This window comes from Delphinapterus leucas, chromosome 21 (assembly GCF_059928025.1).
Source record: "Delphinapterus leucas isolate spDelLeu-1000000601 "Yukka" chromosome 21, BTC_Dleu_Yukka2, whole genome shotgun sequence".
NCBI classification, from domain to species: Eukaryota; Metazoa; Chordata; class Mammalia; order Artiodactyla; family Monodontidae; genus Delphinapterus; species Delphinapterus leucas.
In genome coordinates, this window is record NC_143149.1 from 21,581,023 (window position 1) to 21,608,929 (window position 27,907).

A 27,907-nucleotide genomic window follows, 5' to 3' on the forward strand; every position below is an offset into this window, starting at 1 on the left:
TGGGGACATTTTATGCAAATAGCAGTTAACCGTGTGAAACTGCTCTGTCAGTCTCTAACCCAGGCAAATGCCCCTTACAGAAGGATTTTCATCTCACTGTAGAGCCAAAAGCATTGATGCCAGATGTGTCTGCTCCCAGGTGAAAATGGTCAGGCTTTGAACAGGCTGAACTGTCAGTGGTGGCTCAGGAAAGGGGAGGCTCTACCCAACAGCAGGAGAAGGACTCTTCCCTGCCTCCTCTGTTCCTGAGGCTGAAAATCGGGTCAGATCCTGGGTCAATCTAATACTGGGATCATGGCGTTTCAGAGCTGGAAGCACCTCTCCTTTCACATACTCATACCAGTAGGGAAACTGAAGCCTGGAAAGGTGATGGGACTTGCCCAAGGTCAGAGAGTCCATTCATAGTGAATCCGGACCAGAATCTATATTAGCTGGACTGTATATTGCCTACATTCATTCATTTCTTTAATCAGTAAAACTATCAAGGTTGGAGCGCTGTGTAGGCTTCTAGAGAGACAACAACGAATGAGATGCAATCTACGCCCCTGGAAGGTGCTCACAGTTCAGAAGGGGTGGCAGGAGTAAAAAGATAGATAGGATGGCAAAAGACTGAACCTCACTGCCTGTCATCGGGGAACCGGTTAAATAACTTGTGGTGCATCTACGTTGCAGAATAGCGAGCAGTGGTTCAAACAGTTCTGGGCAGACCTGCAGGACTGATGTGTAAAGATCTTCAAGTTGTTTCGGTGGGTGAAAAAAGCAAAGTACTTTGCAAATATAAAATGAGGGGTTAGATTTGATCAGAGGTTTTCCAACCTTTTTAAAACAAATTATGGTAAAATATATATAACATAAAGTTTACTATTTTAACCATTTCAAGTGTATAGTTCAGCGGTACTAAGTATATTCACATTGTTGTGCAACCGTCACTGCTATCCATCTCCAGAACTGTTTCATCTCCCCAAACTAAAACTTTGTACCCATTAAACATTAACCTCCCATTCCTCCCCCACCCCTTGCAACCCCTGGCAACCACCATTCTACTTTCCATCTCTATAAATCTGACTACTCTAAGTACCTCATATAAGTAGGATCGTGCATTATTTGTTTCTTTGTGACTGGCTTATTTCACTCAGCATAATGTCTTCAGGTTCATCCATGTTGTAGCATGTGTCAGAAGTTCATTCCTTTTTAAGCCTGTATAATATTCCATTGTATGAATAGACCATATTTTGTTTCTCTAGTCATCTGTCGATGGAGGCTTTGGGTTGCTTCCACCTCTTAGCTATTGTGAATGATGCTGTTATGAGCCTGAGTATACAAATATTTCTTCAAGTTCTTCCTTTCAACTGTTTTGGTTCTATTCCAGGAGTGGAAATGCTGGATCTTATAGTAATTTTATTTTTAATCTTTTGAGGAACCTCCATACTGTTTTCCATAGTGGCTGCACCATTTTACATTCTCACCAACAGTACACTGGGTACCAGTTTCTCCCTGTCCTTGCCCATAGTGGTTATTTTCTGGGTTTTTTCTTTCTTTTTTTCTTTTTTTTTTTAAAAGCCATCCTAATGGGTGTGAAGTGGTATCTCATTCTGGTTTTGATTTGCATTTCCCTAATGATTAATGATGTTGAGCATCTGTTCATGTGCATATTGGCTATTTGTATATTTTCTTTGGAGAAACGTCTATTCAAGTCCTTTGGCCATATTTTAATTGGGTTGTCAGGTTTTTTGTTGAGTTCCAACCTTTTAAAAAGCTGTGGAAACTCCTACCTTTAATGAAATTGTATATCAAAGCCCAATATACAAAATAGGAAGATTCACGTGGAATGCCTAGAGCTCAGACCTAGACCCACTCAAGGGCTTCACATGCCAACTCTATCCTTTCTGTTTGTCCTGTGCCTCCTCCCAACAGGAGGGGGTCTCTGGGACACCTCCATGCAAACCCCACGGTCCACAGAACTGAGCAGGTTTGAAAAACATTAGACTAGATAACCTCTAGATTACATCCCAGGTCACAGGCCATGTTGATGTGAAAAACCACCGAAGTTTAATCTGCATAAAGGAGAAGCTATTTAAAGTAAAGGGACTTTCATCAATACTTATTTTCAAAAAGCTCACTGTGATGTTCACTTCCTTCCAGACAGACCCTTTGGTTTAACCTGTAAGTCAGATTCATGCAATATTCTGAAACACTGTGAAGATTTTGTCTTGGTCACATTACCAGATTCTTTATCTCCTTATCTCAGCATATTCTTTGGTGTAAGGGCTTGGGTAAGTCTGTTAGCAAAGTGTTTAAAAATAATAATCTATAAGAAATACCCCTGTAGTACATGGATTGCAAAATTTTCCTTAATTTCTTCTCCCTTCTGTATATCCACCTCAGCTCCTTTGGCAATGTCATTCGGTGGCTTCTCCCATCGAAAAGTGGAGGCTCTTGTTCCATCCCTGAGTCTGGGCTGGCCTGCTGATTGGCTTTGATCAATAGAATAAGGTAAAGATGGTGTTAGGCCAGTTCTGAGCCTCATTTCTGCTCTCATTCTTTTTTTAAAAATATTTATTTATTTATTTATTTATATTTTGGCTGTGCTGGGTCTTAGTTGCAGCATGCAGGGTCTTTTAGTTGCAACATGTGGTATCTAGTTTCCCATCCAGGGATCGAACCCGGGCCCACTGCATTGGGAGCGCAGAGTCTTACCCCTGGACCACCAGGGAAGTCCCTCTGCTCTCGTTCTTTTTTTTTTAATAAATTTTATTTATTTATTTATTTTTGGCTGAGTTGGGTCTTCATTGCTGCACGCGGGCTCTCTCGAGTTGTGGTGAGCAGGGGCTCCTCTTCGTTGTGGTGCGCTTGCTTCTTATTGCGGTGGCTTCTCTTGTTGCGGAGCACGGGCCCTAGAGCACACGGGCTTCAGTAGTTGTGGCACGTGGGCTCAGTAGTTGTGGCTCGTGGGCTCTAGAGTGCAGGCTCAGTAGTTGTGGCGCACGGGCTTAGTGGCTCCATGGCATGTGGGATCTTCCCAGACCAGGGCTTGAACCCATCTCCCCTGCATTGGCAGGTGGATTCTTAACCACTGTGCCACCAGGAAAGTCCCTGCTCTCATTCTTGAAATCCTGTCCAGCCACAGTGAAAACAAGCCTAGCCTAGCCTGCCTGATCATGGGGATCAAGCGGTTCCATCACCTCATTGCCCCAGCTCACAGGCAGCTAACAGCCACACGGGCTAATCCCATGAAGCCATTCTAGCTAATCCAGCCCCTGCCACCCTACCCACTGAATACAGATTATGGGGCAGCCCAGTGCAGATCCACAGAACTGCCCAGTTGGCCCATAAATTCAAGAGCAATGATGAATACTTCTTGTTCAAGGTCAATGAGATTTTGTGTGGTTTGTTCCATGGTGATAACTAACTGATACTAATCACCAACTATTTCTTTTTTTTGTTTTTGTTTTTTGGGTTTTTCTTTTTTTTGGCTTTTATTTTTTTTGATGTGGACCATTTTTAAAGTCTTTATTGAATTTATTACAATATTACTTCTGTTTTATGTTTTGGTTTTTTGGCCCCAAGGCATGTGGGATCCTAGCTCCCCGACCAGGGATTGAACCCACACCGTCTGCATTAGAAGGCAAAATCTTAATTACTGGACTGCCAGGGAAGTCCCACCAGCTACTTCTTATAACAAAACCAAACCAAAAGAGACAGAGGAAGTAGTAACTAAGAGAGAACAGGTCTGAGATCCTATCGAATCCTCTACAAATGAAATCTTTCTCTCAGTAGAGTTCTTCAACAGGTTCTTTGTCTTTCACTTATCAAAAGGAAAACACTACAACTTAAGTTGATTTGGGGATTTGCAGAAACCACAAAAGGACCTGGGAAGAATGTCTCATTTTAAAATACTCCGAGATGGACAGAAAGAAGTATTTGAGTCCACCAAGGAAATACACTTTGCAGGGGTTTGGTCCCCTAACCCCGTGTGCTTGCATTTGATAAGCCACATTTCTATGTGGCATCCTCATATTTCAACAGCAATATTTCAAGAAAACATCATCTGAAGTCATTTCAGAGAGCATATACCTTTGTTTCTATTTGAATATAAACTGTAGTTAAAAACAAAAGCAGGGCTTCTCTGGTGGCGCAGTGGTTGAGAGTCCACCCGGGGATGCAGGGGGCACGGGTTCGTGCCCCGGTCCGGGAAGATCCCACATGCCGCGGAGTGGCTGGGCCCGTGGGCCATGGCCGTTGAACCTGTGCGTCTGGAGCCCGTGCTCCGCAACGGGAGAGGCCACAGCAGTGAGAGGCCCGCGTATCGCAAAAAAAAGCAAAACAAAAATAAACAAAACAAAAAGCAAACAACACTATATATAATGCCCTTTCCAAATCAGAGAGCAGAGGTCTACAGTTGATTAAGCTTTCAGCATCCCCAAATATGTGCTATCCCTGCAAAAATGAGCGAAAACCCCAAAATATGTTCTCTCTGAGGAGCAAACAAGGGTCTAGCCTTCTCTGTGTCAATAGCTCAGTTCATCCCCCTGCAGTCATTATGATGGCTAATTACAGGCCAACATTCCACAATGTCAGATGGTCACCACAGCTCAGCCTTCTGGCTCCCATCTTCCCAAAGGCTGGGAGGTCTTCCTTTTGAGAGAGTTAAACAGGAATAAGGAAAGTGAGACTAATTTATGCAAATGTGTGCGACATAAATCAGATTGTGTCTGCCAGATAGCACAAATCGCTGGGGTGATTTAGTGCTTTCCCACTCTGCACAGAAAGAGTTCCAGACACCAGCTCTTTAGTTTGGTGGCCGTGTACCTGGGTCACCAACTAGATTTCGCCACAGTAATTTGTTTCTTTACCTTTTGAAAATAAACAGACACGATTCAGTCTAATGTGTGACTTGAATAAGTAAACCCATAAAGGGAGCTTCAGTGTCTGGAATAAATTAACCAGACCTGAAGAAAGTTAGAACCAGGAAAATTTTAACTTAAGATAAAGTAGAATTAAAAAGAATTTTATAAGGGAAAAAGGAAAGTGAGAGCTTGGTCAACATTGATAAATATCATAGAGAGATGGGAGAACGGGGAGTGGGGGCTACCTGAAAGGAAGCAATTAATTTTTGTGAACTTTATAAGCTCAATGGCAGTAGAATAACGGCGATCAAAGCCAAATAAGAGTGGCTTTAAGAAATGAACGGGAATTGAATAAGTAAAGACAGTGAAAATGTTTACAGGAAACTTAGGTAAGAAAGATAAGAAATGCAGATGTAGCTTAAAGGGCATGACAGGTCAAGGAAAGGATTTTTTTTTGTTGAGCAGAGCAATGAGTCACAGAAGCATGACTAACGCAGAGCAGCGAGTAGATAGAGATTTCCAGAAAGAAAGGGAACAAAAGATTGTCCTCAAACAGGCAATGGGGATTCAGAACGTGTTCATACAGCAGGTCAAAACTTAAACCTCAGGTGTTTAAACATGTAACTTTATCTCCTTTTCTGTAATGGAACCTAAATTAGCTCTTCAGCCCCATTTCAACACAGTACGTGTGTCACTTTTTGCTTAAATTAGAGTCAATTCAAGATTTAAACTCAGGCAGTTGAATATTAAAGATTGTCCTCCTCGCTCTTCTTCCCTCTTCCCCAGGAGGGACCTGAGTTTTCCAGAGGTCTGTCTGCTGTTCTGGCACCTTGTCTCCGCTGCAGGACGGGTGAAAGTACCTGGTCAGGGGCATCATCCTGATGTGCCAGATGCTGATGACGTCTGTGGTCCCACCACAGTTTCTGGTCTCATGTTGTGTCTGCTCTGCATTCTCCTCAACTAGACCCTACTGCAACTTCCATGCTCAATCTCATTCGGGAAGATGGGACCCTCACCTGCCCCACCCACATCGTACTTTCAGGCCCACCTACCTACTCACCACACCTCTGGCATTGCCCATCCATTGCACACAAACGCTTCCAGAGTCCCCAGCTAAATCCAGTAAACCAAGTAATGGTCCCTTTTGTCTTGAATCCCTTGAACTTTTCTGGAGGTTTATGATGCTTCCCTATGAGCCAGCAGAATGTAGGGAGACCCCTACATTCAGGCAGCCTCTAGCTATTTAACTCCAGCCATTTTCCTTCCATCCTCCCTGTTGGGCCAGTTGCAGGGACTTCCATGGCCATTACCAGGGAGCAGATGCTGCTCTTTCAATTTGGAGAAAAAAACTGCTATAGTCAGTGCTTTCATTATTTAAAAACATTGACAGTGACTAACTCTGAATTCCACTGAAGAATCTAGAACAGAAAAAGCTAGGGGACTGCCCTGGTGGTCCAGCTGTTAAGACTCCACGCTCCCAATGCAAGGGGCCTGGGTTCGATCCCTGGTCAGGGAACTAGATCCCACATGCTGCAACTAAGAGCCCGCATACTGCAACTAAGACCCAGTGCAGCCAAATAAATAAATAATTTAAAAGGTTTTTTAAGAAAAAGAAACAACTAAATAAACTAAAAGCTGGTTGGAAATAGGCATTAGTTTAAAAAAAAAAGGCAGTCAAATATGTTACCTACTGATTCCCATGGACTTTCCTCAAATCCCATTTGTTAGCCCTGGAGGCCCTCATCCTTCCTGTTTCAGAAAGCCGTGTCTCAGTTGGCATCCCATCCGTGTCAACAAAACTGTCAAGAACTGCAAGAGGTCTGAGATTTTACTCTACTTGCAAACTAACAAGTTAACCTATGATCAGGGATGTTGACATGAGATATGAGACTCCTGGGTCAGAGACAAAGAACTTTATTACAGCAACAGCAGTAGCTAGAGTATTAGCATTTTCTTGCACTGATTCTCCAAGTCTCAAATCCCACCAAGTGACACGAGGAGGGCTAGGTGCCTCCTTCACATGCAGTGGATTGAGTTACAGGAGAGGAACTGTGTTCATTACTGTAGATGGAGGGAGAGGTTGAGAGAAGCTGCCCTTGAATAGAAATGTCATGTGGAAATATAGTTGCCTTGTCTCAATCATGCTATGGGACCTAATGCATAAGATGTCCACATCTGAACCAAAGTCCTATAGGAGGAGAAAAGTCTCCCTAAGACAGCAGAAGAGGCACTGGTTTCCAGAGACAGAGTCCCCAGGGAAAGGTGAATCCCTGATTTGGTTAAGCTGCTCTTTCCCAGAAGCTCCTCCCTCCATTTTTTTTTTTTTTTAATTAGCCAGCTTTTCTTTTTTTTCATTTTCTTTTTATTTATTTTTGGCTGCATTTGGTCTTTGTTGCTGCACGTGGGCTTTCTCTAGTTGCGGCGAGCGGGGGCCACTCTTTGTTGCGGTGCATGGGCATCTCGCTGCGGTGGCTTCTCTTGTTGTGGAGCACGGGCCCTAGAGCAAGTGGGCTTCAGTAGTTGCAGCACGCAGGCTCAGTAGTTGTGGCTCGTGTGCTCTAGAGTGCAGGCTCAGCAGTTGTGGTGCACAGGCTTAATTGCTCTGCGGCATGTGGAATCTTCCCAGACCAGGGATCGAAACCGAGTCCCCTGCATTGGCAGGAGGATTCTTTAACCACTGCGCCACTAAGGAATTCCCGCCTTCCTCCATCTCTCAGATGGCAAAATCTTGGTTTGATTTAAAGAGAAAAAGTGGTCCCCCTTCCATCATCGATCTAAATCGTCTTTAATGGTTTTCCCTCCAGAGTCCCCGGAATGTTAGTTTCTCTACATTCCCATATCCAGCCCTGTTTCCTTTTCACCCTGGCTGATTTTAGTTGGCCTTATCTATTACCAGGAAGTCAATTACCTTGTGTAGATTGCTTCTATACCAATGTAGTTGCTCCCCATATATTGACATACCCAAGTCACATAGTCACTCGTAGTTCAGATGGTTTACGAGGGTTTAGGTTGGTTTTATAATTTGCTAAAGGTTATGTCATATGACACATCCTCTCTAAATAAAAAGAATTAGCCTTTCACATATGAACTTTGGCACATGTGAGCCCTTCATAAATATTTATTGAATGAATGAATGAATAAGCTAGATAAGAAAATAAGGGACCTACGCTGATAGTGGTTAATGATAATATGTCTTTATTTGTAAATATATTAGAGTTTGAGATGAACTGTCCTTCATACACATAAATATGCTGCTACTCCACCATTAATGCAGTTTCCTCCCATGCTGGTGATGAATCTGTAGTGAGTGATCTGCCGTTACTCTTTTATCTGGGCTTCCTTGTAAAATGAATGACACACACTAGTGGATCAATAGAAGAAGCGTCTGCCTCCATGCTTTTTCCTTCCCAGGGTCTATCTCCTCCCGCTCTCCTTAAACACCACGCACCAATTCAGTGGAGGATGGGGTTGTCTGATTATGAAACAGAATCAGTGGAGGATGGGGTAGTCTGATTATGAAACAGAATACAATTAACAGTGTCATGTGGGGATTGAAATCATGACCTCACGCGTATTATACTTGTAACCAGTGAAGCGATGACAAATCTTTGCATTTTTAGGAGTTAGCTAAACATTCAGCCTTTACATGAATGCCTTGGGAAAGGGCTTCAAGAGCTAGACAGGTAAATACTCTAACTTTTTACTCACAACCAAATTTCTAAGCTGTATACTCACTTACTAGTAGTAAGGAAAATCTTGAAATATCATTGAAGTCACCTACATTTCCTAAAGGTGTATATCATACATCAGACAGAAGACACAGGGTAGGGGAGAGAAAGGAAAGAAAATGTAATTGAATTGAAATATGCGTGCGATGTCTACATCTTCTGCCTCAGAAGTCTGTGTCTCTTGGCAAAAATTACTTTCAGAAAGTATTAGTTCCCTATAGTCAGCTTAAAGACTTCCTGGAATGTCATGCTAAAAATGAGTCAAATTCCTGGCTAATTTCCTTCAAGACAACACAAAGAAGATATTACACTGCTTGCTTTGGCCCAGAGCTCCTCTTATCTAAAAATAAATAAGTATATTTAACAAGAAAGAAATTCTAAGCCTTTAAAGAAATCTTGATTTTACTTGTTATACGAAACTCTTGCTATATCTGTCCCGGCTTTGTCGTAGTTTTAGGCACTTCTAGGCATACCAGAGAGACATCTCGTTTAAATTACCGAGGTTCTGTGCTTTTAGGAGACACTGGATTAGGAACGAGACACCTCAACCAGACTCCTCCGGCTCTTTCCGAGTATGGGCACAACCTCCTGACAAGCTGGCAACTTCAGATGAATGTCAAGTATTTGAAAAGCGAAGTTGGTTGACTGCCACCTCCTCGCTGTTTTGACACTTTAACCTTAAACCTTAAAATTGAGGTATACTTTTTTAACTATATTTTTTTATATTCCCTATATAGAAAATGTGTTTTCTATATGTTTCTATATATTTTTCTATATCTCTGTATATCAGTGGACTCTCCATTCAGTTCATTTGTACCTCATTTTGGAAAGTAAGTTGGTAACTGTATCGAAAATCTCAGAGTGTTCACAGCTTTCCTCCCAGTAAATCCAGACCTCGGATTCTTTCCTAAACAAAGCATCCTAAACATCCAAAACGTTACTGCAGCATTATAATATTGCAGAGGACCCAGGCCCCCAACAAGAAGGCATAGTTAAACAAAGCATAATTACATTTACAAAGGGTGTTTAATAATATGGGCAAATGTCTGTTTCTTCTATTAACTGAAAGGTTGGACGCAAAGTTATTTGTATAATCACAGTATACGTATCCTGGCAGGTAGTAAGCGTTTTATAAATATTTGTTAAGTGAACCAAGGAATGAATCACAACTATATTAAAAAGAAAAGACTTGCATAGAAAAAGAGGCTGAAACATTTTTTATATATGGATATGGTTATCTCTGGATGACAAACCTAGGCATAATTTTTTCTATACTTTGTAATTATAATTAACACCTAACCTTTTCTTAACAAGAAAAACAAAATTTATTTTGTAAAAGAAATATGTTCAGGAGCATATTCTAGAGATAACAGAGAAATTCAACTGAATATTTAAGCCTTCTTAGTGTGATAACTTTTTAAAAAATATGGTCTATAAGGCTAAACTACATTTTTTGAGAATTGTCATTCATGGCAATAACATAGTATTTATCATCATGATCACAGCTACCCTTTACTGAGTAGCTAAATTATGTCAGGTTACAAGATAACATTTTATTTGATTGTTGTGCGGGTCTCAGCCTATTAATGTGATGCTATCGGTTAGGAATGCCTGAGACACTCGCCTGGGGCCTGCTACTTATGGCAGCCCCCCAGACATCTCCCCAACTTGAAGCAGTGTTGTGGCTGGACCAGCCCTTGTTTTTTTTTTATCATGATGCAGCACACACCTCAGCAACAACCATCAGGGAACTTTGAAGGACAAGATTTATTATTCACAGGTCCTGGAGGGTACATGGCATGCCCAAGAGCCACACAGTGAGGTCACAGTGGAAGGGAATGCAGACCAGGAGCTCTGCCTTTATTAGGGTCCAAAGGTTGGGTATCTAGCATTTTGAGAATTCACTCTTTATTGATGAATTTAAAGCTCAGAGCTGGAATGAGGGCGTGGGTAGGGAGAAGTGGGGTCACTCCAGTGATCAGTTTTCTATGTTACTCAGGGCTTCCTGAATAGGGACCTGCATGGGTGGGGGCAGCCTGGTTTCTTGTCTAGATGTTTTGATAATATCTGTGTCATGCAGCTGGCAATATGTTTATTCGAGATGAATGTCTTCAAAATGGCTGCCTTGGCAATAAAAAGCATACTGTCGGGCACTTACACTACAACTATTTCATTTAAACTTTATTTTATTCATTCATTTGATACATATTTTGAGCACTAACTAAATGCAAGGCACTGTTTTAAACATAGGAATATAAAGATGGATAACAAAGAGTCTTTACCATGAAGAAAATTGTGAGGAGATTAGACCTTGTAAAAATTAATAAGCAGAAACCTCAATTAAAATAGAATCAGGAAGCCAGACAGGGGAGCTGTCACTCCCTAAGAGGATAGCTGAACTCACCAAGAAAAAGAAAAACTTCCTCTTCCTGCCTAGCAAGAGCTCAGCCAATGAGAGACTGTCACGACTCAGCCAATGAAAGCCACTCTGATTGGACCTCTCAATTCCTCCAATGGATTCTTTGTTTACTGTGGCCCTCCCAAATCCTTTTTCCCCTCTTTAAGTGTTCTTTTGTTGTATGTGGTCTTGCACATGGCTCGTCATGGTTATAAACCCTGAACTGCAATCTTTTGTTGATGCCAATTAAACCCATTTTTGCTGGAGAAATAGCTGGCAGTCTATTTGTTTTAGGTCAACAACCTTAATCAGATAAGGACAGTAGTGTTCTGGCTGCTGACAGACATTTGTGGGGGCACAAAGGAGGGGTGATTACATCCAGGTCAGAAATGTGGGTAATGGGAAGGGCTAACGATTGAGCTAAAACTATAGAATTAAAGCAAAGGCCCCTGTTGTCTGCTCCACCTGGTTGGAGGGAGGGAGGGAGGGAAGGCCAGTCTGAGACTCAGGTCAAGGCTACGAGACAAATGGCCTGACTCCTTCTTCAGAAACCTTGGGTCAGGAAATGGGCTTTCTCCACCTTCCTGAAGTCTCCCAATGCAGACATTTGAGAAATTTTCCATTTTCTAATATATATATATATATATTTTTTTTTGTATTTTCACATGCCATTTTACCAACAACATGCTTTTTTTACAATCCTTGCTTCTCTCCTAGCAATCCTCTAAGTTTCATTGCATATTCTTAAATGCTTATAAAACACATGGTTTTTTTAAAAATAAAAATGGCCCTGAGAAACCTGTCTCCATAATGATAGAAAACCGTGACTTTAGATCTTGCTGCCAGGCTCCTGTCAGATATTTAAACCAAATGGTTTCCTTAAATTAAGGGCTAGGAGAGAAAGAAAAAATGGAAGGTAGTATTTAAGGCAGATTTAAAAGAGTACAGTGGACAGTTGTGATTTTTGAGACCTAAATTTGTACTGACTACTAAATATATCTAGACTGATCATAGATTCAAGCTCATTTATTAATGATGACAATAATGCTACCTAAGCTTTTTAAAGAACCATCTGTATGCCGGGCACTCTTCAAAATTCTTTATACAGATTACCTCCATCAACTATTATACCAATGCTACAAGGCAGAAGAATCTTCTAATCCTCATTTTACCAATGACTAATTGTGAAAACTTTATTTATGTTAACTATTTTCATAAGGAAACAAAATCAGACATACTGGAAAGGGTGAAGCAGTTTCTAAACAAGTGATTAAGTTGCAAGTTGGCTTGAATCTTCTGTTTACACATTATGGATTCTTCTCAAATTATCAGAATCCACTAACTTTTAGTTAGCACTTATACATAGCAAATATAACATACCTTAGGCTAGGGGCATATTAATTGTACTTTATATATTTGTAAAACAATCTGCCCTCAAACATGCTCTAATAAAAATATTCTTACAGTGATCCATCTTAAAAGGACATGGCCCCAAGGAAGTGACTTGAACATAAATAATTAAGTGAAGGAGGAGGAGTAAGCATCTCACCTCCTGTTTGCATGGATTTTACCAGGGGGCCATCCAGTTACTAGCTCTGGGCTGTTTTCAGGAACTGCCAAGCACACTAAGTTCAGGGACCTCCTTCCTCCCATTAACTTTATTATAAAGGTTTCCAGGGTTTAATAAACAAACACAGAGCTTAGCAAAGGAATCAGCTATCATATCATAAATTATAACAGCCACAGAACTTTACCATCTAAATAGTGGTATTCAAGTCAAGTATTTCTATGGGATGGATTTTAATAGTCCTTGCAGAATGGAATTTTTAAGAAATAGAATGCCCTTAACAATGGACTATTACAAATCCTGGATGCCTCCTCCAGTTTTTCCTGCAGGTAAATAAAAAATAGTACAGCTCTTCAGGGTGCTTAAGCCTCCTCCAACAAAGTGCAGGTTCTTCAACAGACAGATGGAAAATTGAGACCCAGGATTGCAGGAGTCAGGCTGCTATAGAATGAATAGCTGACCAACTTTGCTTCCTCCTTGATTCTCTTCACAAAATAATAAATGACAGAGGAGAATTAGAATGTGTTACTTCCAGAGCAATATCCTTCTGTGATACAACAATAACTGGTGAAAGACAGATGATGGGAAGGAGTGTGGAGACTTCATTCAGACTTGGGTCTGGGAAGAGCTTGGAATCAGTTATCCAATCAGAAGCAGAAGCCATGTTTGATGGGCAAGTGGCAAAAAAAAAAAAAAAGAGTGCTGATCTTGTTTGTTTGTCTGTTTTTTACAGGATGTGTGCTCTTGAAGAAGGGATAGAAAATAATAAAACCTACGTGCATCAGTGAGGGCCTTTTCTTTCACCTTTACATGCAGGAGATTCTTTAAAAATATGTCCACTATGCCTCTAATCAATAAAAACCAAAGATGTCCAATAAAATCTATTTGAGAAATCCTAATAGAAGTTTTAAAACTTCTTTCCTTTTATAATTCCATTTAATAGCCCTATCTTGAATACTAGGCTAATACATTTGTTAACCAGTAACGCATCAATAAAATAATGTTCTCAGCTGTCCCTTGAAACAGGAGCCAGGCCTCTGAAGATCCTGAGGTATTTGTTAGTTGGTTGGTTGGTTAGTTAGTTAGTTAAGAAAATTATGGTCAAGCCTCCTCAGACTTTTCACCAAGACAGTAAAATGAAGAAAAGTAAATTGAGATTGAAATAAGGCACTTGTTTTCTCATCTGTTCACGTGGGAAAGGGTTGTTTGTCATCTGCATGCCCCCATGACAAACATTTATTGAGAATCTATGGGCAAGACACAGCTGGCCTAATGATATTAGATCAATTGGGTGATGGCCCCGTGGGGGAGAGAGCTGGCCATCCAGATACTGATGGGAGAAGAGATCAAAAACGCCATCATGGAGGCAAGTGGCTGAGACAGTCTGTCCCACACCAAGCTACGGACCACAGGGGTTCAAAAGGAGGAAGCAGTACTTCTGATCCTCAGAGAGCTCATGGGCCTTATGTGACCCGAGAGAGTTTAGGTCCTCTTCCTAGCACCACAGGAAGGGAAAACTAGATCTAAGTCTAAAACTCACTGTCCCATAACTGCTATAACTTTTGCAGCACCTACAGGAGATGATCAATTTGAGAAAGGAAATGGCTAATTCCATCATCAGGAAATATAAAGGAGCACCTACATATTTTATATAATAAAATAGGTAGCACTTATTGAGAGCTTACCTTGTGCTGTATATAATCCTAAACACTTTACATGCATTATTTCATTTAACCCCCATAGTAATCCCATGAGGTAGGTACCATTGTCATTTCCATTGTATAGATGAAGGAACTGAGCCACAGAGATATTATGTATCACAAGTGGCATTGTTTTCTTCAGAATCTGCTCTTTTGACCCTTCTGCTGCTCTGTACATTGTTAAGAATAATAAATACCTAATGCGATTGAAATAATACTATCCCAAAGCAGTTTATGTAACCCCAGGGCTTCTAAGCGTCTGCATACTGCTTATTTGAAGTAATATTAAATAAAGCATGTGTCCTAATATAATTAGGACAGTCATATAATCCTTGGGCATTCCTAATAATGGAATTGAATTATGGTCCAACTACTAATAACACGTTAAACTATCCAGAGGAAGACGTCAAGGACTGAGGTGTGATTTACTTTTTCCTTGGACGGCTAAGGTAATCTGACAAAACGAAACCCTCCAAACTACACGGAGGCAAGATGTTTGACAGGCTCTTCCTGGCTCTTCTAAAATGCAATTTTGGCAGCAGCTTTTGACAGGACATCATTTCACACACACAAATAGGAGGCCATGGATTATCACAAGGAGGCTAATCCTGAGCTCAAATATTTCCTCTGTACATCCAAAATGACTTCTAAAAGGCTGTGATTACTCTGAAAATGTAGGCACTGTAGGCTCTGAATTCCTCTTTGGAGCTCCCTCTGTGAGGAAACAAACATAAAGGAACCTAACCTAGTGCAGGAATCATCTCCAGGAGGCAACATTCAGATTTCTCAACTTGAAGGACTAAGAGTGGGGGAAGGGAGAGGAGGGAGGAGTATTCCTGGAAGAAGGAACAGTTGACACAAAGGACTGAAAGCAAGAAAATGCAAGTGAGGCTAGAATTTTAGTGTAACTGGAGGTCAGTGCTTGAGGAAAAGCTGAGAGAGTGGAAGCAGACTCCGCTGTTAGGAATTTATCCCTGGGGCGAAAGGAAGCTATTGAAAGATTTTAGCAAATGTTAAGCCTATCTACTATTTCCCAGGCTTGGTTTAAGGATTTATGAAATGATGTTTGTAAAGTACATTTGCAGCCTTTAAAAATGAGTATGAAAGAAATACTAAGTTGTTTCTATCTTTTCCCCCAGATGGCAAATGCAAAACGTCATCCATAAGGTCTTCAGGAAAGGAACCCATGGATCTCCTTTTAATTATGAAGAGGTTCCCAGACATTTCCTCATGGCTCATTTCCTCATCCCACATAGTCCAAGTCATAGATCAAGAATCTATAAGATTTAAATGGCAAATATCCACACATTTATAAACGGCTTTGGTAGAATCATGCTTTCAAACATGTTTTTGCTCATAATTCTCTGGCAAGTGACAAAACCATTACCTTCCTGTGAATTAATTCTTCCAGAACATCTCAGTTTACCCAAGTAACAACCACGGAGGGCTCACGAAACATCCTTGGCGATTGACTTCTGAAGTACACGCAACAAACCAGGAACAGCATCCATGATCCACGGAGCCCCTGTAACCAGGTAAAGCTGCAGAAGCTACTAAGCACTTGGGAGAAATGTGGAAAACTCCACTGTTGGGAAAGACAGAAGAATAAAACCCAATTCCAGGACCCACTGGGTCATCCTGCAACACACCTAGGTAATCACCACTTTGGCAGAAAGTACACACAATGGGCACAAATGAATCTTCATCTCTCTTTATCCTTTTCTAGCCTAAGGGCAATGGATGGATGATTATGACCACTTCTCCCTGGAACTTATAATCACTATGCTTTTCATCCACTCAACACATTTTATGAGCTTCTGCTCTGTTCTGGGCACCAACCATATTGGGCACCAGAAAAGAGAAGTTAAATAAGACTTGGTCCCTGACTTTGAATTTCTCACAGTGAGATGAAAGAGGTAGGCAGGTTATAGTTAGAGTCAGGGCTAACAGAACACTGGACATTATTTGAAACTACCGGATATATATTATCCCCAGAACCAGGGTCAGAATGAAAAATAAACAGGAATTCCCAGCTGCAAGGTCTTACCAAACAATCCCCTTTCCCCTGGACAACAGTTAATCTTTAATAGGAAAAACAGGAAGCATCCTATTCAAATTCCTGGTTGATGGATGCAGGCTGAATATTCATTAGGGTGGTGGTGGAGGGGAGCAGGAGGGAGAAAATAGCAGGAAGCCGAGAACACCCATAGCATGAGACTTTTTCAGATTGTTAAGATGTGTTTCCTAGACAGCTTCCATGGAGGAGGGTTGTCACATTTTTCCTATTGTGAGACTACATATGACAATGATAATTTAGATAGTAAAATAGTCTTTAGCTCCTAATAATTGTCAGTTCACAAATTCTGTATACATTTTAACATTAAGGCATATGAAAGTAAAAGCATCATTTGCGTTAGGACTGTCACCTAAAGTCAGATTAAAGGAATATAGAGATAGTATAAAAAGATAGTTATGATGTAGTGCAGCCACGGGAGCTAACAAAAAAGAATACACTTTCTTCTTGCTAGTTTTGTGGCTGTTATTAAGCTGCTGCTTTCCTGCTACTGACAAATACCATCCTTGGGCTTGGCTGGGTGGTTGGTGGACAGGTAAGCCTAGAGGCGGACTGCCAGAGATGGGATCATATATATACAGTAGTGCTGTAAGCACAACACGATAAAGTACCTCTAGAAGAATGGATGTCTGTCTTTTTCTCTCTACTCTCTGAGAATAAATGCATATTGGCAGTATAATTAGCAGGCCTATGTCTTGCTGGATTGAGACGTCATCACTGAATGCAGCTCCTCAAAGGGACAGCTAGGAAATTTTAAAGGTGACCTAAAAATGGGGTTTGAATATAAAAACTGAAAAATTCTTGCTGGCAATATTTAAGTAGAAGCTTAGTGCATTTGGCTGTGCTGCACAAAGGAAATCAGTGTTCTCTATTAGCTAAATTTGAGGTCATTTGTGTTTGCTTTCCCAACCCCTGAGAAACCACAATTCTTTCATAGTGAGTCACAGCCCTCTCACCTTCCTTCCCCTCCTCCTTCCCCCACTCACTTCACCTCCAGCCTGCATCCTTCTGACAAACACCCAGAGCTTGGCCGGATCAACCCTTTGTGTTCAGGCTCCTTCTCGCACATCTTCCTCGGGGAATGGGATGAGGCAGTGGCAGCCTGACTCCCTCGCAGTGTCACTCTGACACCACAGCCTCTTATACAGAGAACACCCAGCTCCAGGAGCGGAGGGTACATAGGAGCAAATGACACTGCAGAATCACCTGACATTACTGTCACCTCCCCTTCCTCCCGGAAGAACACGGGCAAAGCCTTCAGGGGATGAAAAGGAGTCACAGAAAGGTGGCCTGCTAGAGGGAAGGGTAGGTATGGTAGGGTGTTAAGGAAAGTGGAGAAGCCTAGAAGAGGGGATTATTGATAATTTGATGAATACAGATCTCAAGGCTTGTTGTTTGCACCTTTTCAAGGTGCCCCACCTCCTTTCCTCCCTACCATTCCACCTGAATGCCCGCACACCCTTTCTAAAGAAGGATGGAGGAAACCTTTGGGAGGAAGGATGAAGTGGTCACATACCCTTATACCCATGGGTTCTCTCCCCAGAAAATGAACATGCACGTTATATTTTTGCAAAAAAAATTTCAGTTTTGGCTCTCCCCAAATCCTTTCTATAGTTCACTTCTCCAAGTCAGAAATCCACCTCAGAGATCAACGTGAACTCAGCGGTCAGCGCCAGGATACTCCCAGGTGCAGTGCTGCCTTGGAATTCTGAACTGTCCTGTTTGCACACCTAAGACCCAACTAACTGCTTGTGCTACTTAGCGACTTTGCCCTTTATAAATCACTTAACACGTCATTCCATTGGGACCCTCTGGAACTTGGTGTGGTTGGTCATGCCATTTACAGGTGAGCCTCAGGGGTGTTAGAGCGTCGTGCCTGACATCAGCCCCCAGTGAGAGTGCAGCTGGAACTCCAACTGCGTCTCTTGACTCCAGAGCCCCGCTTGATCCTCCTTTCCTTGCACCTCATTTTTAGAATCTTGTATGTTTAATCCCTCACGACTGGGCACTTAAAACGTAATTCTGATCCAGATATTTGTCCAAGAATTTGGGAACCCAGGAAATTCCACCTTCAGGGTGAAAAATACTTTTTTTTTTTTAATTCAAAGCATTCTTTGGCATTTTATGGCATGAAAATAAATACTTTAGGTGCACACACCCTTCTCTATTGGCAGGTTTCACTGACACAAATGGGTCCTTCAACATTCTAGTGAGACTTGGCTTGGTGTTACTCTTCGACACCCCCAATCTGCTACTCATTTGTGGCCGCTCCACCCCTGAGAATAAGGCATCCCCCAAAGGCCAACCTTAAGGGAGTCAGGAGCATTGGATGTGAGGTAAGTGGCTGGCAGACAATTAGCACGTTGGCAGAATTAACTTCTCTTGGCTTCGTTCTTTTAAAGAACTGTGGAAGAAAGCAATTTCTTTTAATAAATTTATTTGTTTATTTTTGGCTGTGTTGGGTCTTTGTTGCTGCACGCTGGCTTTCTCTAGTTGTGATGAGCGGGGGCTACTCTTTGTTGCGGTGCGTGGGCTTCTCATTGCGGTAGCTTCTCTTGTTGTGGAGCACGGGCTCTAGGTGCATGGGCTTCAGTAGTTGTGGCATGCGGGCTCAGTAGTTGTGGCTCACGGGCTCTAGAGCGCAGGCTCAGTAGTTGTGGCGCATGGCTTAGTTGCTCCACGGCATGCGGGATCTTCCCGGACCAGGGCTCGAACCTGTGTCCCCTGCCTTGGCAGGAGGATTCTTAACCACTGTGCCACCAGGGAAGTCCCAGAAAGCAATTTCAAATGAATCATTTCATCTCTCTGGGACATCGTCTCACCATCTATACATCAGGCCTGACTCTGGTTGGTCTTTCTGTACAAAGCTGAGTTGTGAAGAGGCCAAGAGTCCTTCCAAGGTTAGCAGGCTTCTGAGCTCCTGGGTAAAAGTGAGTGCATTAGAGTCCTAGGGCTGCCATTAACAGAGGACCACAAACTGAGTGGCTTAAATAACAGTTTAAGCCACAAACTGAGTGGCTCTCACAGTTCTGGAGGCTAGATATCCAAGATCAAGGTATTAGCAGGGCCATGCTCCCTCTGAAGGTACTAGGGAAGGATCTGTTCCAGGCCTCTGCCCTGGCTTCTGGTAGTTTCTTGGCTTGTGGCAACACAACTGCAGTCTTCACAGGGAGTTCTGTGTATGTTTGCATGTGTGTGTGTGCGTGCGTGTGTGTGTTGATCTCTTCACGTGGTGTTTATAAGGACACCAGTCACATTGCATTAGGAGTCCACCCGAAACAAGGATACAGTTCAGGTGCACCCTCTCCCCTCCTAGCATTCTCACACACATGCACACGCACTCATGTGCACACACACACTTTTGCACTCAAGTAAGCCGGAGAAGACCTTTGGTATATGAGCTGCCATCTCTTGCAAAGCTGAGATGCTGGAGCCCCCTAGGTGTAATGCTGAGACTGTTCTCCACGAAGTTTCTGACTGCTAGGGTGTAAAAGAATATCAAGAATTAATTTGATAGTTGTACTCCTATGAACATACTTCTAGAAAATAATTCCATTTTATTCTATTCATGTATCCATACAGTCTGTAATATGCTATTATATGTGTGTGTATTTGTGTGTTCACTGGAGCTTTTCTTTTATAATAAGAAAAATAAAAACTTAAGGGCTAACATTATGAAACACTTTTAAAAAAAACCTTATATTTTATCCATACAATGAATTATGAATCAACTGATTTAAAAACATATTTTTGGAGATTTTTGCAATGTCTTTGGAAAATGCCCACAAAATGATTATTAAAAGAAAAAAGTAGGCTGTAAGACTATACTAAAATGATAAAATTCTCCAAAAGGTTAATGGTGTTTACCCTTGAGTTTTAGTATTGTGAGTGTTTTAATTTCCTTTTTTAGACTCTTCTGTGTTTTCTAAGCTTTCTATAATGAATATGTATTATATTTACAAACAGAAAAAACAACAGTAGTGGAAGCATAAGGAAGAATCCATGCCTAGTTCTTTCCCTTAAACCTTCTCAGCCCTCCCCTCGTCCTCCCCTGGGGGAATTTCCGGTTTCTTTTTCCTGCCTTCATTTAAGAAGTAAACAATGCAGGATCCCAGGTCAGACTTGCTTCCATACAATAAGAGAAGACCCTCTGGCTAAATTCCTCTCCTCTTTTTTCCTCTCACTGCCCTTCGTGCTAACTCGGAGTACAGGGCATCTTGACGAACACTGCAAACAGCAACCTGGTCTTTGCACCGCGGCCCTCTAAGGTTCAGATTGCTGAGCCAGAGTTAAATCCCACGAGAGAGCGAGAGCAGGGGGTGGGGCAGGGGAGAGAGGAGGGGAGAGGAATAGGTGGATCTGAATTCAGGCTGATGCAGGCTTCCTGGATGGAATCTGTCCACTTCGGGCAGAGATGAATGAAAAACTCAGGCCCCTTCCCACAGGTTTGGAACCCTGGCCCTGAGCCCTGAGCTGTGCATTTTATTTATCTTCTTTGTGGGCTGAACAGGTGAAACTGCTTTAGCTGAAGGAAGTGGCACAAATTTACTTATGTATTAGATTAGCAGGATGCATCCATCAGACCGACCTCTGGACCACCCGATTCAGGAGACAAGTCCTCCCTGGAGCTCACAGACAGTGACAGTCGCTCCGGCTCCAGGCGGACTGGGTGGGCAGGCGTCCCTCTGTCAGTGAGCCTGGCTGATGGGCGGAGAGCTGGGCCGGCTCCCCTTCCCAGAGGTAGAGTTGATTGTTCAGCGATGTGCAGATCACACAACTGGAGAGAGGAAAGGCTGGTTATTAGGACTTAAATTTCCATCTTCCCACCGCTGTGAGACTGTGATGTATGGCTCTGCTGAGACCTTTAGCATCTTCACCTCTCCAGCCAAGTGTACAGTGCAAGACTCACCCAAGCAAACCTTTCCAGCGATGGTAATTCTTTATCCTCTTCTTTCCTTTATCTCCTCCCCAACCCTGCCTCCCTCCCTGCCCTCCCTCCCACAGACAATCAGCCAATGAACAAAAAGCTTGGCTTTGTTTCATCTCTCACCTGTTCTAATAGATCTTAGGCTGAAACACCACAGGGCCCACCTCTGATGAATATTAAGATTAAACTCCTCTCCCTCCCAGCATCTGTCTCTCCTCCAGGCTCAGGAGTCAGCCTCTACTCCCCTGCCACGCTGCTCTCCCCAGTTCCTCTTTCTCACACTCCCCCCCTCTTTGGCCTACATCCTTTCCCAGACAGAGGCAATGTGTTAACTTGTCCCCACCTGAGACAAAGAAAGGGGCCTTTGTCATACCTGCAGGAACCTAAATATTATCATCATTTAATTACTGCCATTCTCCCAGGCCAACTTCTTGGCAGCAAGCTCTCCTTTAGTTAAATAGGCTTTTAAGTTTTCCCAGGGAGGCTGCATCAGAGATACTTTGTGAATGGAGACTAATTTGGGGCGTTGCTGCCGGTATAAAGAGGTCACTCCAAGGTAATCGAACCTTAAAAGACAAACTGGGAGAAAGGTTACGCGTTTCCTCCGGGCACAGATCATCTTTTGGAAACTGCTGCTACTCTCAGATTCAACGTCTTGGGCACAGACCAGTGGACTGTGTTACTAACTGGCCTAGATTCGGTTCTTTTCTTTTTTTTCTCCAAGGAGAAAAGGAGAGCTGGGTCACATTCACTGTGTCTTTGGTTGCCAGGAATTGTCCTTTTGGTTGTGCTCAGGCAAAAGGACAGCTTGACTACAGTCTTCTGGAATGCGCATCAGCTGGGTGTCTCTGGTTGACCCTAAAAGGTGCCAGAGCCTTTCAAGCTCTGAAACGTCGCTTGCTCTGTAAAAAGACCAGAGGATTTCACACCTGAAGGGACAACATTCCAGACAAAAATGGCAGGCTCCTGGCCTTTGGAAACGGGAACCCTGATTTGTTGCATTTGTTAAGGTGACTGTAGGAACACAGATGTATCTCAGGCTGCCCAGACATTTCTAATTTTATGTGGTCAAAGTCATAACTTTCACATTTCCTTATGATGTTCTCATGGGAAGGCTCTGATGATAGGTTCCTTTAGTGCTGCCAGCTGGAGTGATCCTTCAGTTGCTCTCATTTTTGGCCACCTAGATGGCAAAAAAAAAAAATCAACACATCTCATTGACTATTCCCAGTATTGGAAGACTGGAGAGCGTTATTATCTGCATGCCCAGATTGTCTCTGTCTGTCCTAACCTTTTTTTCCTTTTAGTATTATTACACAGATATAATTGATATAAAGTGCAGCTTTAAGGTGTACAACATGTTGATTTGATACATTTACATATAGTAGAATGATTACCACCATAGTATTAACTATACCTCTACCACGTCACATAATTAACATTCTTTTTTGTGGTGGGAACAATTAAGATCTATTCTCTTAGCAACTTTGAAGTTTATAACACAGTACTGTTGATTATAATCTCTATGCTGTGCATTAGATCTCTAATACTTATTTATTGGTTGCAAGTTTATAGCCTTAAATGACATCTCCATAATTCCCCCACCTCCCAGCCCCTGGTAACCACCGTTCTATTCTGTTTTTACGAGTTCAGCTTTTTTAGATTCCACTTATACGTGATATCACACAGTATTTGTCTTTCTCTCTGACTTATCTCACTCAGCATAATGCCCTCACGTTCCATCCATGTTGTCACAAATGACTAATATGGTGAGTGGATTTGGAGTATCATCAAAAACATGTTTTTCCTACATTTCCTCCCACAGTAATTGATTCCTAAGGAATCTAGAAGATAATTCAGCAAATGATACCTGTACCTTGGAAATATTTTTAAAACTCAGTATGTCAACCCTAGCCTATAAGCACAAGAAACAAAATTTATTAGGCCAATCTAGAAAAAAGGGTGAATAAGCATAGAACTATTAACAAAAGTAAACAGTTATAAACATTGGCACAAGTATCACTTCTTCTTTGGGTCTTGGAGGCTTATTCAGAATCAAGGTGCTAGACAGTTGAGTTCAAAAAATTATCAAACCAGGGCTTCCCTGGTGGCGCAGTGGTTGGGAGTCTGCCTGCCGATGCAGGGGACACGGGTTCGTGCCCCGGTCCGGGAAGATCCCACGTGCTGCGGAGCCTGCGCGTCTGGAGCCTGTGCTCCGCAACAGGAAAGGCCACAATAGTGAGAGGCCCGTGTACTGCAAAACAAAAACAAAAACAAACAAACAAACAAATTATCAAACCAGACCTTCTGGGTGAAAACTGAGCACTGAACACACCTACTTGCCCCCTCTCCTTCCTAAAGCTGCACAAAGTAAAAGTACAAGGACTTTCAAAGACAAATGCAAAGGACAACAGGAGAGGAGAGAAGAACAAAAAACTTTTGGAAGCCAGAAAGCAAATGAAAATTCACAGCCATGAAAATCCTGTCTTACTTTGCAGAACCCTCCAAAAACTCAGGAGCTGGTAGTACCAGATACTTCTGAAAGTAGAGGTGAAGACGGAGCTAAAGACAAAATCAGTTGTTAGTTGAGAAAAGAGTTAGACCCCCAGGTGGCCTCCCCAAATCCAAGCACCAGGCAGATTCTCCCTCCCTCACCAGGAGAAGACTTGAGGCATATTCTCTAGACGGGGAAAAACAGAAGGTCTTGGACAGGAGATGCTAGGCCTATTGAGAGTGGGAGCCATACTGAAAATGGGGTCACATACCAATCAACGTAGAGCTTCTCCAGCCTTCTCCCCCAAGTTGGCTCCCAAAGTGCTGGGAGTCAAGGTTAGATTCTGGCTTAGAAGTTTATTCTCTGATGAATGATAAAAATAACATGACCAGCTCAAGAGAGGGAGAGGGAAACTAAAGGTACCACATTAAGGATCTCCCCCACGAAAATAGTGCAGCAAGTTCCCCCTACAGTGAAGACCACCCATGGGCACAGAGCTCTAGCCATCAACCTTTTAGCCCTTCATACATAAATATGAGCAGGAAGCCAAGGATCACCAGACTATGTGAGGAAATCCTATAAAGTAAAATACAAAGACTATATGGGTGTAAGAAAAAAAAGTATTTAATATTAATATAGAGGTAAGACAATATACTGGATCTGTAAAGCAAAAATAGATGATATACAAAATGAACATTTGGGACGCATAAATGGTATTTTATTCACACAGTAGCATTTCATACATCAATGAGACTGAATAATTATCGGTGTGTGCTGCGATGGATCTCACAAACATGATGTTGAGTAAAAGAAGCCAGATACAAAAAAGCACATATTCTGTGATTCCAGCTAGAAAATGTTCACAATAAAGGCTACAGTGTTAGAAGTCAGCATGGTAGTTACTTGTTAAAGGGAAGGAGTGGAGAAAATCTTACAAGTTTCCAATATGAAAATAAAAATAAAATAGGCTTTACGCAAAGCATCACGAATCAGAATGGCATTAAATTTCTCAGTAGCATCTGGAAACTACAAGATAATGAAGCAATGCCTTCAAATTTCTGAGGAAGAATGATTTGTATATCCAGCCAATTATCAATTAATTGTGAAGGTACACTAAACGTATTTTCAGACATACAAGGCCTTTAGAGACTTACCTTTCTTTCTTTTCTCAGCAAGCTACTGGAAGCTCTTGGAAGCTAGATATGCCAGAAATATATGCAGAAAAATGGAAACGAGATCCAGGAAACAGATGAACCACTGAAGAGAGAAGCAATAACAATTCCCAAGATGATGGCCAAGGGAAAGCCTAAGAAGATGAATTCACAAAATATACTGATTAGAGAGGAAATTTACACAATTAGGGAAAGCTTAGGACTATATATATGTACTATACTATATGTACTATTATATGTATATATTGCATATGTGTACTATTATAATTAGTACATTATGCACATTATAAAACACAATATAAATAAAAGGATGAAGTAAAAATAAATATAAATAAGCATTCTATTATTTTTCCCTCCTCCCAGTGAATCTCTGATGCACCTCCTGCTTGCACCCCATGGGACACCCCTAATACAAGGGATAACTTCCTGATGTTAGTTGATCAGATTAGCCAGGGGAAATCATGCCTGAAGGAAATGGGCCAGAGAAAAGGTAAATGTTGACCCTGGGAGAGAGGATGGAACACGGGCCGAAGCCAGCCTCGTCTGTGGTGGGTTTTGCAAGGCACCACAAGGTAAGTTCTGGGAACCCAGACCAGCATGAGGGCCTGAGCCTCAGAGGCCTGGACCTGGGGACCAGAGAGCCATAAACTCTTGGAAAAAGCAAGTGCCTTCAAGACCTTCTCAGTTATACCTCTCGTTTTACCAACGAGAATACTTTAGTAGTTCTAAATCCACTTAACATATCTGCATTTTATGGATGTCCAAATAAAGGTATGAAAAGTAAATATAAAGAGATCTTACGTATGTTTAATTTTCTGCCCTAATTGTCTTCCACCGACTACCTGTGCTGCCAACTCTCTTGTTTGCCGCTGTCCAGGATATAAGTTTCCTCTCACTCGACGCCTCTACAGTTCCTTTACTCCTCTGAGCTGGAGCTGGGCATGTGTCTTCAGAAAACATTCTTTGAAATATTTTTGAAGAGCTTCACAGAGTCCTTGTTATCTAATAGATAGGCCAAAAATCTGACTCCAGGCGTGTTTTCCTTTTCTGTTCTATCAAAGGAAAATAAAGATGAAAAGCCTTTTTATATCTTATTAGGACATTTTTAAGTAAATAGTTTTAGTCAAAGATGTTAGAGGCAGTCTCCTCTAACTGAGGTGTATTTAAGTGGCTAGATAGAATAACTTCCAGCTTACGAATTGAGCCCATTGACCATAATTGCTTGTGACGGTAGGCATGTGACACAGAGATTAGCATAATTGTGATTGTAACTCCTATTAGCATTTATAAATATAATTAGAGCCAAGTATTGGGCTATGTTAGGAAGTTTTCACTAAAATTTCTTTGGTGAAGAAAAGCACATGCTCCTCCACCGGGAGGCGGCATCATGATTAGGGCATAGACTGGCTCTGTGACCTCTAACCTCGCAGTGTCTCCCTTTCCTCATCAGTAAAGCACTGTGTGATTATTCAGTATTCATGTTAAAGGTGCACTGGTTGAAGAATTTTGCTTCTACTTAAAGGAGAAACAAGATCAGATTTGCCTACTGCCTGAAACAAACATACACACAAAAACAGCAAAATACATGACACAGGGGCTTCCCTGGTGGCGCAGTGGTTGAGAGTCCGCCTGCCGATGCAGGGGACACGGGTTCGTGCCCCAGTCTGGGAAGATCCCACATGCCGTGGAGCGGCTGGGCCTGTGAGCCATGGCCGCTGGGCCTGCGCGTCCAGAGCCTGTGCTCCGCAACGGGAGAGGCCACAACAGTGAGAGGCCCGCGTCCCGCAAAAAAAAAAAACAAAAAAAAACACGAAAAAACATGACACAACAGTTTTTGAGACACTGCTTATCAGGCAATGGAGGACAGTGATCCCTGAATGATACCGACCAGGGTTCTTGGCCTTCCCCAATCAAGAGAAATTGACTCGAGGCCAGACAGGAAATTCAGGCAAGGCTTTACTGGGGCCCCTGCGCCGGCTGCAGGAGGGAGTGAGAACAAGTAACAGGTTCCCCTGATCGTTCCTTATATTGGGTGAGGGTAAGGGTGTGTCCAGGGGTCGGGCTAGAGGGGTGGCTTAGGTGGTGTGTCCACCCCTCTGTGGTGCTGAGGGCAGTGTGGCATGCACAGTACCCTGCTTTTGCTCCCTACACCCAGCTTTTGCTCCCGGCTCTTCAGAAATGGCAGTTGGTTTTTTTGTCTTTTTGTGTCTTTTGGTCCAGAATTTGCCCCAACTGCTGCATGCACACAGTTACCTTTAGTCCCATATAGTTTCTTTTTATTTTGTAGCTCCAGGAGAGGTGTGTCCAGGTGCAAGCTTTGCAGCACTGCAGCAAAGGGTCCCAGGTCCCAGGCCTGTCTCATGAAGAATGGGAAACAAATTAGGTGAGCCCTACTATTGTCCCAGCTTACTGCCTTGAGAGGGTTTCTGCTCTGTGGCATAGGAAGGCGAGACCCGGGCAGAGCCTGGTGGACTCTCCATAGTAGGGAGATGGGGATGAGAGTCCAGGGAGCCCAAGGCAGCTCAAGTACCAAACAGAGTGCCAGAGAGGAAACAGCTGCACACAGAGGGAACCCTGGAGATGTGGAAGATGTCCCCTGGAGTATACAGCAGAGTTCTGACCACTACATGCATGTGAAGATACTACCCCTTGCCAGAGGAAAAGCAACCTGACAGGATTAGATAAAAAGCACCCAATTCTCACAAAGGGCCAAGAATGTAGCCTGTTCCCACTAGTCAGCCTAGAAAAAAAATCAAACTTTTTGGGACACTGGGCAGAATACTCAGGAATGCTATGCCTCAGTACTGGGAAAAATTTAGACACCTACCAAATACTGTACCAGATCCACTTCACAAATTAGAACATTGACCGGCAGAGTTCAAACGACTTTCAAGTAACTTAATTGCATCCCAGAGCAAAGCTCAAGAATGACTATAGGAAAAGAAAATATCCAGCATCCAAAGAAAGTAATAATCACAATGGCTGGCATCCAGTCAAGGA

At 42.4% G+C, this 27,907-nt stretch overlaps 1 long non-coding RNA gene across 1 annotated transcript; it reads left to right on the forward strand.

The window, feature by feature from the left end:
• The first annotated feature begins 112 nt into the window (after nt 1-112).
• Nucleotides 113-27,907, forward strand: LOC149744438 (uncharacterized). Its single transcript, XR_016391156.1, has 3 exons — nt 113-15,775; nt 17,929-18,650; nt 24,908-27,907. It is a non-coding gene; the product is annotated as an uncharacterized LOC149744438 (long non-coding RNA).